A 20,523-nucleotide genomic window follows, 5' to 3' on the forward strand; every position below is an offset into this window, starting at 1 on the left:
ACAGATAAACAGTTTTAAGGCCAGATTTGCTATTAATTTCTGTTTTGCTCCAAGTGCCAGCAATTTGCAGGAATAATTGAATTTACCTTGATATCTAGAGGTCTGCCTACACATTTTTATGAACAGACATGACCTCACTCTGTTCTTCCTAGGAAAGTACCATCTCCAAACAATAGGTTAGCAAAGCCCTGCCTCTGTGCTGATATCTCCATTTGCTCAGCTTCAGGACTGTGCTATTGTGGCCGTGTGGCTTACAGCCAGCCTGAAATGCTGGCGAGAAAGCTGAGGGAAGGAGCTGGAAAAGAGCAACAAGATGGGCCAGTCTTAACAAAGCTGAAGTGAGGTTTATGGAACACACCATAGCATGTTTCTTCTCTAGCCCCTGCAAATTAGGCACTGTACTGCACCTCCAGATACCTGGATGTAATTAAAAATCTTGCTTAATGTGACTTGATGCAATTGGAGTGAGCATTTATCTTGCTAGGTGCTTTCTGTAAATGAAACCTAACCTACTTGTACATACCAATTATCAGAGAAAGTGCATTGTAACTCCCTCAGCGCAATTCCAGAATATGATTCTAATGTTTTAGCATTTTGGACAACAGCATACTGCACATCTGGGCGCCATGTGATTTCAAGTGATAAAAAAGTATGCAAACTGCCATTGTACACACGTTGTCTTACAATAGCCATTTTTCAAATAGCAGTTCAGATTTCCGGTTCTGTTTATGTGGCTCAGAAGGGTAGAGGACTGAAATAAAGCAGCTTTTCCAACACAGTCATGTAATTAAAAACCGACACTCAACCACTAAAGTATTCTCCAGTGGCTAAGTGAAAACTGAAGAGTGTTGAGGGATATTAGTGATGTACTCAGGCATTTCTGACTCCCAAATTAGAAACAATTGGAGTTAGATTAGGAAAAAGATTGCTTCATTCAAGTCAAATTTTAAAAGATACTGAATTATTAGAGTGAGGTAAATTCATAGGTAATGCGAAGGAGAGCTGGGAATGCGAATTAATTAGCAATACAGGTATGTAGATCACGAAATCCAATTTGTTCAACAAAATTCTAGCAATTTTTTTTTCTTCCCAGACAATTAACGATTCAGATAATCTCTCTGAGAAAAAGCTGAGAAAATCCCATTTTGATGAGCCCAAGTACTGCAAAAGAAGGCCTCCATCCATAAAGCCTAGGTACTGCCCTCGCCTCGTGCACACCACTGACAACTGCTCTCTGGCTACCTCCCTGAGTACACCACGCCACTGGCTCTCAGCACCTACATTCTCTAGGTTTTCTGTGATTTCCAATAACCTTTCCATCACCAGATCAAAATAAACAACTTGAAGCACAAGTGATGGGTAAGATACTGTATCTACTATTGCAGGAGTGGTCAGGCAGTAGGTTACTTTCTCTTTATTCCTGGATTTTTACAATTAGCTCTAATTCACAGGATTTTAATGTATCTGACAGATTATGTTACAGAGCATTTGCAGTCCTCCTATAGGGCTGAAACAGAGCCCTACAAAGATAAAGACTGAGCTGTTATAATGTTTCTTAGAAATGTGACCATTTGTAATGCTGGGCAAAAACCAAAATCTTATCTTCCGGGGGAAAGGCGAAAGAAAGCTTGTAATATTTAATGACTAGAAAATTACGACCACAGGAAATATATACAACTCTGATCCTTTCAGATTACCCAGAATCTTCCTGGAAGGAGCAGAAAGCTTATCATTTCAGTAGGCAAACAGTATAAATAATAACAAAGCAAATTTTCCTTTGAACAAGCTGCCGAACCTCAATGTGTATGAGAATGTTTTGGGAATATGGGAATTTAAAAAATGTTTGCCGAGTGTATGTAAAGACTCCACAAGAGTGGTTTTGCCTTTATTTTATGCAATGCAAATGTAATTCTCTTTTGCTATTCATATTCCCTGTTCCAGTGAATAAAAAACAACTTAGACTTAAAAAAAATAATAATTGTAATAGCATGAAGAACAATAGACTTCTTTCTTTTGGCACCATGAGAAAGCTGCAATAACCATTTCTTTAAAGAAAAGACATAAATGTCATTAATTTAAATTACCATGGAACAGAAGTGGGGGCTAGCTAACAAGGCATTTATTGTTATGAAACAAAAGCATTCTTTTATTCATGTGAGCATCAGTGATACTGGGATGGTTAAGAACTCATTAAGAGGCTTAAGAGGCAGGTTTAGTATTCCAGTTTCTTTTGCATGATCTCAGTGACCTTTAATTGTTTCATCATGTCATGTGGTAACTTCATTACACAGCCCTGCTCCCAGGCTCTTCTGGGAGCCCTCCTCTTACCACCTTCCTACTTACACCATCAGGCAGGCACCAGTGACAGCACTCAGGCGGTGTGTCCTCCTTCCCTTCCACCACAGCCCATTGGTTTCTAGCACCACTTACATGCTGTGCTCCTCCCTGATTTTAAAGCATGTTTGACTATTTTTTCATACTTGTAACAACGTCGGGTAAGATGACTGCTGAATGCTTTGCCAGGGTTTGTCTCCCAGGAGCTTGCACAGGAGGCTTGAGAGGAGATTTCCCTCTACAAGAGCTACACCGACAGTCTCCAACTCAACCGTGGTTGTCCAGAGACCTGTTGATTCCAGTTTTGCAATCATTTCCACCTGTTTGCCTGGTGGAGCTTGCAGCCTCAGTATTCTTTTCATTCCCTGTAGTTCCTCTTGGAGTACTTCTAAAATCAGTGTTTGCCAAGTAGCCAGTAAAACACTTGAGCAGTTTTGATTGTCACTGCTCTCCAGCAGAGAACAACTCTGGCATGCAAACGTGCCTGTCCCCTCCTTGTGTGCTCCCCAGCTCCCTTCAGCCAGAAAGATAAAAATACAAGTGAGAAAGTAAGATGAGGTCATGCAATACTCTAGGTTAAAAAGAAAAATAAGATTGCAATACTCTAGGTTAAAAGAAAAATAAGATTTTTAAAATATGGCCTAGTCTAATTTTAAGTTTAAATTAGCAAAACAAGACAAAAACTCTCCCCAGCCCAAATCCTGATGTACAAGCAAAATAGTTAAAATACAGCAAGTAAGTGTAAAGGGCAAGGTCTCTCCAGCATCAGGTGTCGACTATAACATATGGCTTTCCATTCTGGGTTCCTCTGAGAGACCTTCAAATTAATTGCAGGTAACATTTACTGCTACAATTAGTCTCTTATTTTTAGAAGTCTATTTTTCTTCTTCTTTATGGTGTAATTGATAGTAATGTTGTCAGTTGATAGGGCCTCCTTGTTTGCAGTTTTAGTTAAGGACTGCTAAATAGAGCACTAGGTAAGAATAGGATTTTGCATACGCTTCTCTTATTAAAAGCAAAAGCCAGTCAAGGGCAAAACAGCCCAACACAAGTTGTACATTGGCTCCCTGCAGTGTGGACTGGTAGAACAGAAGATGTTTTTTCAAGCTGGTAATTGAGGAAGGGCAATGAATAGACAAATGTAAACTTTCCAGCAGCGTGTCTGTGCATGATTGACTATTCATTTCAAACATCATGATTGCTGAATTCAGAATTTCCATCTTAAACCCTTGCAAAGGTTCATTTCAATGCAGCCACTACCTCAGAGTGCCCACAGCCTGGTACGTTGCAGGAAGGAGGGGGGGGAAAAAAAAACAGTAGTAGATGGCTAGGGAAGAAAACAATGTGCCAGTGGAGGAGGAAGTTTATTTTTTAATCTTAACAACTTAGTCCTGAAAGCAAGAAACTTGCTCATGTTTTGTAAAAACCAAGCAGATCTTTTGAAAGCAAAGCAAAACAGATACAGCAGCAAAGACTAGATTTGTCTCACCTTATTTTAACTATCTAAAAATTAATTACACAGTTTTAGCTATTCATCCACACTTCTCTAACCAATGGAAGAAGACAGTACTCAGCACACAGCAATTCATCTTGGCCCAGGATAGATATTTTACCCTGTAACAACATGTGTTCCTGTCATTTGCTGTTGGAAGGGACCCAGATGGCTGTCTTCGAGCAGAGGCCTGCCTTTCAGATATTTATAGGTAGGTAAGATGAATCCCAAATTGCAGTACTGCAATGTGCTTACTGTTAACGGTAGGGAAACACTGAAAAGCAAAGAGGTGCATTAAGATTTTGTCCATCTCTCAAAGTTCCCACAAGCGTTTATGGAAGATATGTAATGCAGATCATCTCACACTTTGGCAAGCATACTATGTCAGCCTTACATTACTGAAATCAGCAGAAAAAATAAAACAAATATCCCTTGGTATTGATAAGGGTAAGCAAAGATCCAGAACTACCCATCATGAAAGCTGCTGCTACCTTTGCTATTTGACCCTCTTCTTGCTCATAATGCTTTCCAACAAAGCCATCAGACATTTGCACAGCACCAGGAGGGAGATGTTTCTGGTACATAGCTGTACGTCTAAACTGGTGTAGCAGGGGGAGGCATTTGAACTGCAAGCAATGGGTTGAATGGGTGAAACGATTGTCATAATTAAAAAAAAAAAAAAAAGCAGAACTAATACAGCAGAGAGCTTGCCATTATTTCTTCTCAGTAGGGACAGAGGATGCTCCAGAGGCCTGGCTCTGAAAGGTGGAATCAGCTCCATCAGAGAGGACAACCACAGGGAAGATGGCCCTGAGACTCAGAGGAAGTTACCTTTCAGGAACTGACTAATGCCAGGAAGCGTAAGTACCCAGGGCCACAGGATCAAGGTGTGTGCTAGAGGTCTTAGGTTTTACTACTGTAATAATGAAAATGCTTTTACTCAGTAAAACAGGACCTCAGTTTGCACAACTGAAAGGCCAAATCCCTAAATTCCGACAGGATTGCCATTTTGCAAGTCACCCACTGCAGATTCACTCTGGAAAGAAGCAGCTTTAGCTGGAGGTTGGAAGAGCGGGATGGAAGGCCCTTGTGATGTAGAGGATGTAGAGAGGTGCAGGGAGGAGCTGCTCACACAGTGGACTCAGCCATTCAGGCCAGCAGTTAGTGGGACTTAGTCCCTTGAATAAACCCTTTCTTAAATGGGTATGGGGTTTCCATGGAAGAGTGTTTCAACTCTCTATCTGCGTAAGCAGGAGTAAAAGTCCCCTCTCCTCATCTGAAGGCCGTGTCCAGAAGAATGCTCTTATGAAGCTGTTTCTGGAAAAGAAACGCAAATCAGGTTTCATAGGCTGAAGCGAGTCTCATGTGTGTTTTATTACCCTAAAAGGATTTCAATTGCAAAAAAAAATCTGCACAAAATTCTGTTTCCCTTTGCACCCTCGCTGCCATACCCAGCTGGGTGCTGATGCTCAGTTGAGCAGACAGTGGCTGTGATTACTGCCCTGCAATTTTTTGATTTTCTGTCAGACTGTGATGCAGTATGAAAACCCTTTTTCTGTTACACTATTTCAGTTTAAGTACTTGCACCATTCATGCCAGCCTCAGCTAGAAAATAACCCCATGCTACACCATGATCAATTTCTAAGTGATGGCAAGCTGTCCCAAAAGCAAACCCAAGATGTTCTGGAGAGGTGTAGAAACACAACCACCAGCTATGCTTTGGGATGGACCAAATGAGAAGACTTTCATGATATTGGGACTAAATCTAAATCCCATCAAAAAAGCTGTGGACATAGTGCTTAGTCCCTCTAGAAATTGCAAAGATGGACAGGGTGGAGAGGTAAACAATCACATGGGATGTTGGAGCAATGAAGGGTTATTTTTGATGGTGACTGAGGAAAAAAAAAAAAAAGAAAGGAGGGTGTCAGCATTTAGATGAAGGTGGGATAGAGGGAATACGGTGGCTGCCCCTGCACTGGGAAGGCACAGCCTGAAGGGCTCCTGGGCCTCTCCTTTTTGTTAGGAGAGGGGGGCGAAAGCACACCGTGGGTCCTGCAAACCTTGGCTTTGTGCTGGCGCAGGCGGGGGAAGCAGAGAGCTTGCCCAACTGAGCAGAGCGTGCCACTGCTCACCCCTGCTTCTCCTCCCACTGCACGATGCCATCTGCTGGGTTGTGTGTTCTGGTATTTGTCTTTGTTCTGATTTTAATTTTTCTTTCTGATTTTCCTCTTCCAGCGCGGGATGTTTCCCAGTACTGAGCTCCAGACCAGCTGTTGCTCTGCCTCTCTATGGCTGTCCCCTCCTACAGTGGCCACTTCCTAAACCAGAATCAAACTGAAGCAGCAGGTAGGTTTTCACTCTAAAATACGGAAACCTCCTCAGTGATTCTTTGCAGATCTCATTTCTTGTGTGTTTTACTGTATGTGTAGTTTGCGAACCACAAATCATATGGAAACACACAGCGTGTTTAATTTAGAGATATTCTCAGAGCTTCTTTGCCGCAGACAGTACTTGCTCAAATGAGTAAAAAAATATATTTAATTCTGCAAAACTTAGTGGGCTGTTTTGTTAGATACAGAAACCACCCACAGCAAACACTTAATTAGTGGCTATCTATCAGTTGTTACATTTCTCACTTCCCTTACATTGAGGACACTTAATTTCAGTATTTATCTGATCTACTTGGGATGTACATAATGTGCTGAAGAGGAAGAGAACAATAATGATGCTTAGCACTGAAACAGCACTTACTCCAGTTTGCTGCATAAATATTAACTGATGAATCCTCTCAAGAGCCCCAAGGAATAGATTAATGTTTTTATCTTTCAATTTAGAGAAATAGAAGCAGAGAGGTGAAAGTATGAAAAGGACACAGAGGTGCACAGATGTACTTTTCTAAGCTTTTTATAGCATATGAAATAGGTTTGTAGTTGTTTATAATTCTGCTTACAGTTTAGATTTAGATGTAACAGGAATACAAAACCTTGCCTTCTCCTGGCTTTAGCAGGAACTTGACAAATGAGAAGTAGGAACATCCTTAGAATTTAACTGGAAGGTGAGAAAGCTAAGCTATCAGGGAGGATTTTAGTTCTAACGCTTGTATTTCAAAAAGCATTAAAGATAGCAGAAACTTGGAGGCAGAATGAATAAAAATCAGTTATCTCAGTTAGGCACTGCTAATAACGAGAAGAAATAATCATCCTGCTCCTCCATGCGCTGTCCTGTTTCAGTATTCTTTGGGTTGCTTCTGTGCCAGGTATGGCTCACCACACCACAGCCCCTGAAGCTGTGTTTTAAACCCAAACTGGGCTGAGCTGGGTCCCAGCACAGTTTCCCAGCTGGGAGGCCAGTGGGCTCTCACACATTCAGCACAGGTTTATCCTCACTGCACCTGCCGTGCTGCTGCACCCATTTCCCACCTGGTGTCAATGCAACATTTTGGGTTCTGCCCTGATCGGGGTTCCTATGTGCCAGGAAATGGAAAGGGTGTTTCAGAGCTGCCAGCCCCCCATTGCTCCCTACAGGTGTGCCCCCAGGCAGACAGCATGTTTCCCCATGTGCTCCTGTACCCCAAGCACACTGGCTCACCATCCAGGGGAATCAGCAGGTTGGGAGGGCTGCATTATTCCGCCAGGCTGGCACTGATGTGCCTAAGTCAGCCCCAGTTATGAGCACACCTTTAGTTTGCTGTCCAGGTTTGCCTTCAGGGTAGATTTCCCCAGTTCATGCATGTTAAAAAGAACCAGTACCGGCAGCAAAGCATAAACCAAAGGCCATTCAGTCTACCTGAGGCTTATTCAAGGCTACCAATTCACTGATGCTTTTTGGGCATGCTAGCAGGAATGGAGAGACTGATTTTGGACTTCTGGTGGTCACTGGCAGTACTACCACTCTCCCTGTAAAAAGCTCTCCAGTATTTCTTTAGTGACATTGAATATATTTAGTTCCAAAGAGCAGAAATGAATCCCTTCTACAATTAAGAGACCTTATTTTCTGATAGCATTACTATCCTTGAAGAAAAACTGAAATGGATTTTATAGCTCATATTCCTCAAAAGATGCATTTGTCCTTCTGACAGAGGAGCATGTTGTTCTTAAAATCCATTTTAATGGAAAAGCCTCCCACCGCCTACCTCCAAGAGCGGATGTTTTCTGATTACCGCTAATCAAACTCCAGGGCTGATGTGTTCCTATTCAAGGGAGAGGGGGATGAACTCTTGTTATGGAAAGAGTGGAAGCAACATTAGTCAGGTTTTGAAACAGATGGGCTTAACTTGACTTCCATTGAGTTTGCAGAGTGTAAGAAAAAATTGATTTTAGATAGAGCATGTTCAGTTGGGTGCAATATTTTTATAGGTATGCTCAGAAGCACAAGTCCCCCTTCCTGGGCATGCTATTTGCCATGGGCGTCCCTGTACTAACACCACACATGGTCCTGGGGAACTTTCAGCAGGCACCGAGGGCAGCCTGTGCCACTGCTGCTGGGGACTGCCCAGTGCATGCCAAGCGGGAGAAGCTTGGCCTTGCCCAACACATCTGCACGCCTGAAGGAGCTGAGGACACCTCCTCACAGTTCTCTGACTGCACACCAGTGTAAGAAGGAATCTGGTGTGTACTGTCAAAGTTATGAGTTACAAATTTAATTGGCATGTAGGAACTAAAGTTAAAGAGATCAAAGAAAATTGTACATCATCAGTAGTTAGTTACTCTTGGTTTAACAGATTTTCCAAGATTTTCTTCCAAAGTACCACAGGATAACTTGGAGTTGAGGTGCAAATTCTAGTAACCACACCATGAGGAAAACAAATTACTTGCAGAGATATCCCAATAAAGTTTCATTTCAGTAAAACAAACCACAAGAAATCACCAGACAAAGAGGCTGCTAATGATTCACACTGTTTCTTCTGATTATTTATTTATTTATTTTTACAAAGACACCTGCACAAAGCACTGGACTTCAATTGCTAGTCTGATTTCAACTGGTGTTATTCAATTCTTCCGGCAATCAGAGGAACCACGAACCCCATCAATATAACTTGTTTTTCTTAAATCAACAAATGCAAGCATGTACTGGGGCAGTGTGATCAAGCTGACCCTCACTGCATCTTCAGCTCACTCTGAACTATTCACAGGGGAGAAAAAAAAAAATTAAAAAAAATCAATCTTTCTCTTCCTTGCTACTCTGTGAGGTACTTTTGGAGAAGGTGCCTCCCCAACAGGGTCTGGCCATTGCCTGGGGGTTTCCGGTAAGGGCAGATGGATGGGGCTGATCTCTTGTATGAGCCCATCAGCTTGGAGAGAGAGGCTTAAAGCAGAGACTAAAACATTATAAACCGTGGATAGTAGCAAGTACGAAGGACACAGTTGTCTCATCCCTCTGCTTTTTAATGGAGATTGCTCCCTTTAATATATACAAATGTGTTGATTTCTTTCTTGAATCGATGACAAAATGTGTCTCTGCAGGGGCTCTTTTCATTAGGCAATGTTTTTTGCTTGAGAGCAGCTGGCGGTCGGAGATGCTCCATAGCAGCACCGCTGCACCAGGGAGGCCCAAGGCAAGGGGTTTAGGAGTCACGGAGTCTGACAATCCTTCCTAGTGTTTGCTGGAACTATCAAGCTAGTGCTTGGGATTTTAAACTGCAAACTCTGAGATGTGAGGGATGAAGTAATGTGCGGGTAAAGCTGTGTGAGAGGGCTTGGCCGGGGTGTAGACACAAGAGATAACAGCTAACCAAGCGAATGTGGAAAGTGGGCCAAAACTCTTGGGAGCAGGAGGGTTAGCCTTTGCTTTGAGTGCCTGGGAGCTTAGGAAGAGGCAGTTTCTGTTTTTCTCCACATGAATAACAGCTACTGAAGAGTCTGCAAAATTATTTATTTTCATAAATGTGTTTTCTTTAGAATTTGCCAGTTCCTGTGATCGTAGTGTTTAGTGCTTCAGTTCTGTTATTACATGGTCCTCACTGGGTTTCCTCCGATTCCCTTTGTCTGAAATGGGAGGTTATTAGGCTGAAAAACGATAGATTAAGCCATTTGTGCAGAGGACGATGTATTTTTCCTCTTCCATCATATCAAACAAACCCTTTTAGGCACATTTACCAGATTAGGGCTGGAAAAACAACTCAGGCTGCTTAGTCAGAGCAACAGCTTTGGCCTCTTGGCTGTGCTTCCCAGGGAGGTGACAGAGCAGGGCTGTTGGTGCCAGCAATGGATGCTCTGCCATAGCCTCTCTTTTCTAGGGAACTGGACCACAGCCATTAGAGAGCATACAGTTTTTATTTAAAAGTGTTTGAAATAAAATCGAGATGCATTGCACTTTATAGCACCTTTCCTAGAACAGAAATTGGGAGCAGTAGGTTTCCACTGTTTGCCTTTCCTCTAATCCCATATTTTTGTCAGCTGGCTGGGATTGCTGATGAAATCTTTTATTGATGAAATCTTTTATTGGTATGAAAACAGCAGCATATCACATGGCAGGAAAATCTCTTTTCTTACAAATAAGTAAATAAAATAGTTAATTTCTAGCATGTTATTGTAACAACAGCACCAACAATAAAAATGAAGAGCAGTTACTTTAATGCAGTGAAGAATAAATCTGGGCCAATCCTCACTGCTAACAAAAGTGGCTACTCATTTATTCCACCTCTCTTTCATTGCAATGAACCACATTTTTACACTGACCCTTTGCTAGTTATCTCCTCTGATGCTGAGGAATCATATCTTGTCTGCCCTTCCCATCATGCTGAATGAACTGCTGTTTTTCACCTGGTTGTAGACGATACCCCACTGTAATCAACTCTAAATAAATGCTTGAACTGAGTGGGACTTCCCTTAGACTCCTGCCAGAGCCCTGGCAGTGAGTGCTGCTGTTGGAACAGGGTGATTCTTGCTTGGTTGCATATTGTCCTTTTGCTGCATTCCTTCGCTGTTCCATGGTGGTTGAGGAAATCATGAGTTTTCTGCTGGGAAGACGAGTGAACACAAGAAAAGACTGCCTGCAGGGATTGTGAAGCCTCTAGTATAGGTTAGACAGGGCAGGTAGCTGTCATTTATGATAAATACAGATAATTCTGGCTTGGGACAAAGATACAGACTGCATAACCTCAAGGTGCCTTCTAGCTCAATTTACCCAGGCTTCTATATAGCACACACTTTATTAATATGCATATTAGTGTCCCAGTGTGATTTGTTTTAATATCACTCATAATGCAATAAGATTTGATTTCCCCTGGAGAATATTCATGCAAAATTACCTTGTGTCATCAGCAAGAATGCGTATGACTTGTGCATCTAAATACAATGATGTTTTCATGATGGAAAATGGGTCAGCAGTGGTCAATATGCTGAAGAGAAGTGTCTGGTGTAAGTGTGCACTGCTGTGCCTTGAACAAGCCCATGACATGCTTGAAAGCGTTGCCTCTTGCACAAACCAGGAAGTGCAGAGCCTCAGGTCATGGGCTGACCACAAAGGACCACTGGGAAATAGCAGCCTTTGCAAAACCTCAGAACAGAGAGAGGCTTTGTAGAAATAAAATGGAGAGTTTACTTTGTTTAATAGGAGGATATGAGCTGTTGCAGTCTGGGCTGGTTGCTTAACTCGATAAACTTGGCTCACGAGAACCCCAGCACTTCCATGCTTTGGATTCGAGGCAGTTCTTTGGTTGTGATTTCTAGATGCTAAAGTGGAGGAAAACTATAGCACTTTTCGAACAGCAAGACAATATGGTTTAATCCCTTTGGCCTCTGAAAAAGAGAGGTTTCAGACCTCACATCTTCCCAGCAGCTAATGCAAAGCTTAGCAAACCATGCAGGCTTAGCAAACAAACCTGCTAATCAGCGCTTCTGTCTATTTTCTTGAACTATGCACGAATGGTGCAAATTCCTGGAGAACAGCTAAACCCTGAATGCAGTTCTCCTACGAATGTCTCTTGTGCTCTGCATCACCTCTTCATAAGGGCTGCCCCAAGATGCCTTCTCTGTCCTCTGAGACTTTCTTGCAGGCTTTCAAAGCCAGCAGCCTTGCTTGCATGTGCACCAGGTGCATCCCTAAATTATCAGCTTTTCACCTATTTCCATCTGGTATTGTGACAGCAGGAAAACATGGTAAAAATATAAAAGCAGTATGGGCTTTGTGTGTTGTGACTCTCCCTTTCTCCCAGCATAGGTTAGTGGTGTCAATATTTGGTTTTGCTGTGCCACAGAGTTTAGTGATTGTGTATTAACCCCAAGTCCTTACCAGGTTCCCAGCTATCTAATGTACAACTCTTTGCCAACTTGCCATGTTTACTGCCTCGTTTTCTCAACTTTTGTCTGAGACCCAATGCTTTCTGTTCATCTGCTGGACCTGTATTCTTGCTTCCTCGTCTGCTCTTTCATTAGGCTGGTCTCCAGTTTCCATAGAGACTGCAAGCCTCACCTTGCCCTCTGAATTAGTGTCCCTTTGTTGCATTTCATGACTGTGGAAGGACATTAGTTTGCTCCAGGCACTTAACTATAGAAAAAGATGTAATTGATTCCCTCAGTGTAACAGTAATTTAAATGAGAGCAGAATCAGACTATGGAGGGACTACAGAGAGCAGGTTATTGTGCAAAGGTTACTACGCAGAGGCTTTAATGAAACGGAGGTTCATGGAGCACTTGATGGCAAACGAATGCAGAGTGTTGAGGTCTCAAGAGGAGACAGGACCATTCTCATTCCTCTAATGCAAAAGCAACAATGTCCTTAATACAAAAAGCAAAGATTAAGAGACACTGACTATAGCTCCTGGGCATTAGCTGTGTCTGCTCTGACCCGTCCCTCCTGTTCGCATGGCTGTGCATGTTATACCTCCTGATGTACTGCTGCTGGTGATGCATGTGGCTAAAATGAAATACATCTGATTGGAGCTGATGGTAGCATGTGGTCTCATGTGCAGAAGGGCAGAGAAACCCAAACCTCAGCTCTTCTCTGGCAAGCACAAAGAGAGGGACCTACTGGAGCAGCATGCAGAAGGGATGAGGTGTGGGGACGAAGGCAGGCATGGATCTACCTGGCAGCAGGGCAAAAGAAGCCAAGTCGATGAAGCTGTATCCCCTGGAGCTGCTGCCTGCCAGAAACATTTCCAGTTGCGCCCCTCTGTTCCTGCAGAAATGAAAGAAAGAGAAATATTTTCATCCTATTAGCTCGAGTGCCCAAATGCCAACTATTAGAGGCCAGCACTGGTAGCCAAGGGAACAGTCCTCCCACAGGAAAATAAGAAAAATACAGCTGAACAGCATGGAGAGAGGGCAGCACACAAAAGGCTTGCCAGATCACGAGAACGTTTGGGTTTTGTTGTGGGGTTAGTGTCCTTTTTTCTTTTTTTTTCTTTTTTTTTTTTTTAATATAGATGGATAGCTCTACTCTTTTATCCGTTCTGAGCGCTTAGGCCACCTGTAAGCTAAAGTGCTGGGGCGCTCTTCAGCCTTTAATGGGTTTGGGAGAGCTTCAAACAGCTACTGCAATCCCATCAAATAAATGCACAGCTGTGCCTAAATGAAAAAACTTACTTGTTTTCTCACATCTGACTTGTCTGTGCACCTATGCACCGATTCAGCCATGGCTACAGACAGAAGGTGAAGATGTCCGTGATGAAAAGCCACGTTTCTGTCCCAGCCCTCACCTCTGCCAGGCAGAGGTCTGAACTCTGTGCAGGGCCTTGTTCAGTAAGTGTAGTGGCACATTAACAGCAGTATGCTGGTGCTATCGGGGAATATTCCTATTGGGAATTTCACCCCCTACAGATTATAGAGGAATTAACAGATGAGATCTTGAAGTTGTGAGTGAGTTCAGAAACTCTGCAGGTATTTGAGAACAAGTTTGATCTGACGGGCTTATATTCCAGGAAAGACCTGAATATGCTGTGACTTGGATCTGATTCCTTTGCTAAACTGGCAAAATAGATTTTTGGATTGTGACGATTTACTTTAGAAACACACCTACCTTGGAGCAAGCTCTGGAAATTATCACCTGTTTTACTCCAAACAAGGCAGTGTAGTATCTATACATAGTCCTAGAAAGATTTCTGTTTCACATAGGGTTACCATAGCTCTTGCTGTACTCTAGAGACATTAGGGGAGAAAGCGGTTTGATCTGATGCTTCCCTGGGATCAGGAGATGCTTCAAGAGCCAAATTTAATTACTTGTCCTTTTTTCTTTAACGTATTGAGCAATGAGAAAAAATAGAATTCATTTTGAATTATTCACGTGTTGTTTAAGGACAAGTGCATGTTGTTTAAGGACATGTAAGTTCTAACTAGAAATAATTCCTTGGCTATGCAATTTATTCTGGTTCATTTTTGGTGTGAGACCCTCTTCTTTTCTGCCTTTAGTATATTTTTCTGCCTTTTTAGTATATTGATACTGTTTTTCTTCAACAGCTCTAATATGAACCAGCTTCTTGGAGTGTTTAGGCCAAGACAAGTTACACTCCAGCAAGTCCTTTTAAACACCTCATAGGTCCCAGCTGAGAGAAAATGACGCTTGATGTGCTGGAGAAAGTGCGCAGAGTCCCTTGGCTTTAACCACATTCATAGGCTAGGCAGTATCGCACAAGGCAATTTCCAACAAGAAGCAGCATTTGTTTGTCACTTATTAGTTCAAGCCTCCAAGCACAGAAAGTATTTAATCAATTCCTCTCCAGACAGTCATCTGATCAATTTGCAGTGTCATGACAAAAGCAGAGGAGAAATGTCCTATATCCCAGATTGCACACGGACCGCTCTGAAAGAAATGTTTCCAGAGCTGTTAGTATTAAGGTTCAGTACAATTAGATTTCAAGGTTGCATCTGTTTCCCAGTCGCACAGTATCTGATTCAGCCTAGTGAACAAGAATTGAATAAAAAACCTTTGTTCTTTCATTCTTAAACATCAAAAGATGTTACTTTTTCTGTCCCTTTGTGTCCCCAGGCAATGTTAATGCCTTTCAAGAGCACTAAACGAAGCGTGAGGCACCTGAAATTTTCTGCTCTTCAGCAGTGCTAGCAGTAAGCTCCTGAGCACCAGGTGTCTTCACTTACCTCTATATGCCATTTTCCCAGCTCGTGTGTGCGATGCTGTCATTGTGCTCTAATAAAAGTCTTCACCTTTGGCTCTCCAGAAGGCAACATTTTCACTGGTGCTTCTAAAATGTAAAACTTTTCCACATCGGCTCAAAGTTCTCACACAGTGTTGCAACGTATCTGCTTGTGGGATGACAGCAAGTATTCTGGGCTCAGTATTATAAAATGTTGAGGCAAAATATTCGTTGAAATCAAGCGGAGATTATTTATTTATTCAAGTCACGGATCAAAACCTTTGCTTGAAAATGTTCCCCAAAGAACGGCAAAAATAGTATGGCAAAATATAATGGCAAAATAGTATACATAAACCGTTTCTAGAAATATGCTATAGGGTAAGTATAGCCTTAAGTGGCAGCTTGTATCTGCACAATGTTTAAGGCAAAATCACCCTGCGTTTGAAAGGCTTGAATGCTTTTCGTTCTTAGGGAGAGATCTCTAGAGACACATACAGGTGTGTGTAGGGAAACATAAGGAAATACCTTCTGGCTATAGGTCCCTGTTACAACTAACTTCACTATATCTCAGCTTACCTTTAAAATAAGATACTATACATTTCCTTTGTACCAATTGCAGAACAAATAAGCAAAACAATGCCATAGAGAAAAGGCAGACAACTTCCCTGAAGATAACACAGCCACAAAAGGCTGCTTGCAGTGTCACAGCTTATCTCTTTTGAGCCGTTATTAATAACAAACACTTGTGCTGAGGTGGTTATTGCATCTTTCTGGAATAATATTCCACAAATATTATCAGAATAACACTCAAAGGCAAGTTTCCTATCTTAGTGTTTCTTGGCTTGTGAAGAATTGACAGGTCCTTGCCATGCTGAACATTGTTTGGAGAATTATCAGTTTGGGCCGTCTCTGATACTGCCTGACCTTAAGTAAGTCAATAACCATTCAGTGCTTGTTCTTCTCTCACATACGATAGACATAATACAGATTTCCTTCTCGGGAGTTTGCAAAAATGGTTGTCGTAGAACAATTAGCATTTCTTGGGCAGGAAGCTCTATAGGAACATGGAGTACTTCCAGCCACAGGACAGCTGGAAGGAAATCAGCTTGCTCCTTTTCAGTGCATTTCCTGAGACAATGAAATGTTCAGAGCAAGCCATCAAGTGTCAAAAGAGGGCTGTCAGAATAAGGATGTTTTTACATAAGTTGGGGTAGCCTCATCTTCAAATTAGGAAATTACATCACGGCCAAACAATTAACATTTTTCTTCTATGGCTTTCCCATCCCAGCCTTGTATGTAATGGCTCCGTGAGCTGAGAAGCAATTCTGTGTTTCTTGTGATTCATGAAATGCACTGGAATGCTTTGGGTGACAACTGCTGTATAAACATGGGGGGGCTCATCTTTTTTATTTCTTCTGTTTTACTAGAAGCCTCTCAGTTGCTAAGAAAAACTCTCCAGGGTATATTTAAAGCACCGTATTTCAGTTTTGCATTGACAGAATGAGATCTTAGAGAGAACTCCCACCACACTCATGATTTGAGTGGATGTGTGCATTACCATTATGCTGTTCACAAATCCCCATCTGTAATTGGCACACTAAAGTGGCCTTAATTTTGTAATTTCACATCACACAAATCTCTTACTAGTTGATCTAGGGGAAAAAATGGATTACAAATAAGACTATATTACAAAACCAATTACCAAATTACAAAGAAGGCTGTAAAACAAAGTTTGTATATAAGAAGTATAAAATATCATATTTGGAACTTTTATACCGCTGGTAATTGTAACTAGTGTTAGAGTAGAAGGCAATAACAACAAACTAGGAATACACGATTTAGTCTTAACTTAGTATAATTAGTGGTTATTGTGTTTGCTTCAAGAGTGGATACTGAAAATGAAAGCACTGGGAGGCTACAGATATGGAATAAGAAATGAGATATGAAAAAATTGGCACAGAATTAGATCATTAAAGTCTTAAGAGTCTTGCAGAAATCTGTCTTATGCAGATTCTGGGCCATACTGTTGATACAGTGTCTGGAAAATCAGAGCATGATACTAATGTTTGACAGAGATATGTACCAGGGACTTCGCACAATCCTGAATCTCGGACTGCGGGTCTCTGGATCAGGGGTGTAATTATGGACATGTACAAATGGCCTAACCCGGACTTGAAATGAATCCCTGGATGTTAGTTCAACACAAATTATTGCAGTAGTAAAATGACTGGATATCTTGCTTATTTTCTGTTCTGTTTCTTGCTATGCCCTGACCCCTTTTCCTCCCTCTGCCTTCTTTCTGCAGCCTTGAAAAAGCCCAACCCTGAGCAAAACTGTCTCAGCCTGAGGTCTAATGAATGCAATGCTGAAAAGCACAAGGGAAGGAGGAATTCTTCCTCCTCCATCTACCAAAGGAGGAGAGAAGTTACCTGGGTGAGTTCTTCTCTCTCCCTCTCATGATAATGAAAGATTGCCAAGAGTGAATTTCTTTCCACATTGCACAAAAAGTTCATACTGTATCAAGAATACAGTATTTTTTTGCTTTCTCGGTGGGGTGATTAACATGCAAAGTCTCCCAGACCATCCGTCTGGGTGGGCGTTCACAGCTCTAAGAAGGCCCTACGCTACCTTCACACATACGCTGCAGAAAGAAGTTGTTACTCACAGCTGAATAAAGGTTAGCAAGCTGCAAAACTGCTTTTATTACAATATAACGCAGAAACAACCACCAGAACAAGTCTTTTTCTGTTACCACGAGGTCATGCAGCTTCTTCACCTGGCAGCCTCTTTTGTCCAGAATGAATCCAAATGACAGGACACAACATGATGTGGTGCCAGTGTTTTTCACGTCTCAGTACAGAAACAGCGCTCCATTAGCGATCTTTTCACAGCTGCAGGACGCATCCTGCAGTGAATGCTTTCATGATTTAAAGCCGTGTATTCATAAGTGTATTTAATTAATTAGAGTTAGTCACCATTCCTTTTCAAGTATATTGCTGCTTTTTTAAAGGAAGTTGGCTGTATGCTTACATCAATACAAACAAATGAAAGAGAAAACAGACAGTGGTTTAGGAGCTGTGAAGCTGATTTAAACTGATCCACTTCGAAAATAATCCACCGATCCTGCAGAGATCAACAGGTCTTCCATATTTCCAGGTATGCTATTATAATCATGTGTCTATCACACTTTCTTTATGACGTCAGAGGCATTGGTGGAACAATTTTCTTCCCAAGAGGACATAAAATTTAACCTTTGTAACATCAGGAAGCTGTTACAAAAAGAAAAAAAAAAAAAAAGAAAAGGCAGGAAGATACTGGCTTTTTGATAATACCCTCGTAATATCAGAGCAAGATGGTTATAAACCAAGATTTGCAGTACAATTTTCACCTCATAACAAATTTCGATTATGTCTCCTGAACACCGTTGAGAATAGATTGCTGGGAACCTCATTAACTACATATAATTTATAACGTGCCAAATGCAGCAGGCTGATCAGTTTTGATGTTTCATCATTCTGGAGTCCTATGAGACTCTGGAGTCTAATAGGAGCGGTCCTTACATACCTAATGCGTCTGTTAAAGCATAATCAGCATCTGTGTAAAAAAGATACAGCCGTGTCCCATGCAGGCAGCAAACTGTTTTTGATGATGTTTTAGTGTAACAGAAGAGTAATCCTTAATTTGGGCTTGCTTTTTAACTATCGGTACAAAATTGAATTATACTTCATAAACTTATATGTGCTAACACATTTGATGCCTTTTACACGAAGTTCATTTCATAATATTTAAAGTCTCTAAGTTCCTGTGAGTTTTCAAGTGCTATGAAAAAAAAAAATCCCTTCAACATGCACATTATACGTGGCTTTAATTATCTGCAATGTGTGTCACTTTTATTCAGGACGTTCCCAGGTGCCTGCTCGCTGTGCTGTCTGGAAGTTCCCAGGGGGATCACTGCCAATCGTTAGTCCTCTTGGAAGAAAGCCTGTACCAGAGTGGCAGGTTCTTTTGGACTGAGGATCTGAACAAGCTGCTCGGAGGCAGTGAGCATTATGAACTCCAAAGAAAGATCAGGGCTTAAAATTCCATCCTATTCCCCAATGCCTGGAGCCACCTGTAATTGCTTACTCTTGTACACCCAACTCCAAACTATTTTTTTACTAGACTGCCACGCTCTTACTGCACAGGTAACATTTACTTACCTTTCCCAAGTGTTTCTCTAAAACAGCTCTGCTTTCGTGAAATGCTATAAAATGGTAACTGCCTTAACAGGAAAATTAATCTCACTTTTGTCACCACTGATTTTTTTGCAGGCTGCTGAAAACAGAGTCATAGGCCTTACACCTAAGGTATGCAAGAATGTTTGCCATATACTGCCATCTGTTGTTCCAGTGTACCAATTTTACCACTGTGCCTCTGTAGATTTATTCAAACAGTAAGCATATAGAGCATTCACGTTGTAAATCAGCAGTACTTCTACAGCAAAACGTACACATGCGTATCACAAGCTTTACATGTACGCATACACACCAAAATCATACCAGATGGTGATTGCATTAATATATTTACATATACTGCCCTACATATTTAGACTGCTGTGTCAGAAGGTGTATAATTATGGTTTGTATATACATAATCTATGTGATCACGTTTAATTGGAGTCCAGCATCTAACCAGTTGGCACCTTGTTTCCTGAACCTATCAGAAAAAAAGTAGAACATAATGTTTCAAAAGCTGGCTGAAAACTAAAACAATTATTGTGTAATTGAGCAGGGGGGTTATCGCTGTGGACTGGAGAGCGATCCTAAAGCAGCCAGGCACACGTGGAAGTCACATATACACTGACTAACTGGTTCACAAGATGCTGAAAACAACATTCAGGCTTTTAAAACCCATGTGCGTGTCTTATCTGAAAGGGAATCTTCTGCCTTGGATACTTACCTGTAATTCAGTATATCTAGGTCAATTCCCAGCTCTTTTACTTTTTTCTTCCACAGTCTGAAGCAGCTCTCTTTAAACTCAGCCCCTTCAGCTCATCTGCCCAACAAAGTTAATTAATTTCCTTTCACTCCTGCTTCTCTCTTTCCTGTCCATTTCTTTACAAGAGCTATAGGCAGAGATGTCTTTATGTACACACTGCCATATAGACTCATTTCTGTTTTGGACTTGCCATCATCTGGACATGACCAAAATGTTTCTAGCTCTAAACTAACCAGGAAAAGCTTCAAACTCTATAGACCTAAGGCAGAATTGACTCTAAACCTGGAATCACTGCAGACAGCAACAGGCACTGTCCAGGATAACAGGAAGCCTGGATGAACCTCTCACAAAGCAAAGGATAGTATTTCTGTGTCCAAAACCTGCAAAATTAGCATGCTTTTAAAGTGAAAGTAGTGAGACTTAAGCAGTATGTGAAAGCAGCTCAAGATGTGTGCTTGGTCTAGCCAGTGGTTAGATAGCTCAGAAAATCTGTGAGATCCACAAGAGCCTCTGAAGGGCATAAACCTTTACACAGCAGCAGTCGATTCAGCCTGAGCTGAGCACAGAGTTACGGTTGTTGGTTATAAACGTTTGCATTGGAGAAAACAAGTGGATGTTATGGACTAGCTTTTCAGATCTCACTCTGCATGATTGTTCTTTGTTTTGTCTGATGCTGTAATGCACTGAAGCT

The 20,523-nt window shown here is 41.6% G+C and overlaps 1 protein-coding gene across 3 annotated transcripts in view; it reads left to right on the top strand.

Moving 5' to 3' along the window:
* Positions 1 to 20,523, top strand: part of SHISAL2A (shisa like 2A) — a 52,492-nt gene that overhangs the window by 27,740 nt on the left and 4,229 nt on the right. For all 3 annotated transcript variants that reach the window (XM_067001582.1, XM_067001583.1, XM_013176300.3), the window contains exons 8-14: positions 3,857 to 4,037; positions 4,554 to 4,686; positions 6,062 to 6,172; positions 17,161 to 17,288; positions 17,866 to 18,011; positions 18,754 to 19,039; positions 19,166 to 19,201. The gene's annotated coding sequence lies outside the window, so the exon portion shown is untranslated. The remainder of the gene's footprint in view (positions 1 to 3,856; positions 4,038 to 4,553; positions 4,687 to 6,061; positions 6,173 to 17,160; positions 17,289 to 17,865; positions 18,012 to 18,753; positions 19,040 to 19,165; positions 19,202 to 20,523) is intronic.

Source organism: Anser cygnoides, chromosome 8, assembly GCF_040182565.1.
Source record: "Anser cygnoides isolate HZ-2024a breed goose chromosome 8, Taihu_goose_T2T_genome, whole genome shotgun sequence".
NCBI lineage: Eukaryota > Metazoa > Chordata > Aves > Anseriformes > Anatidae > Anser > Anser cygnoides.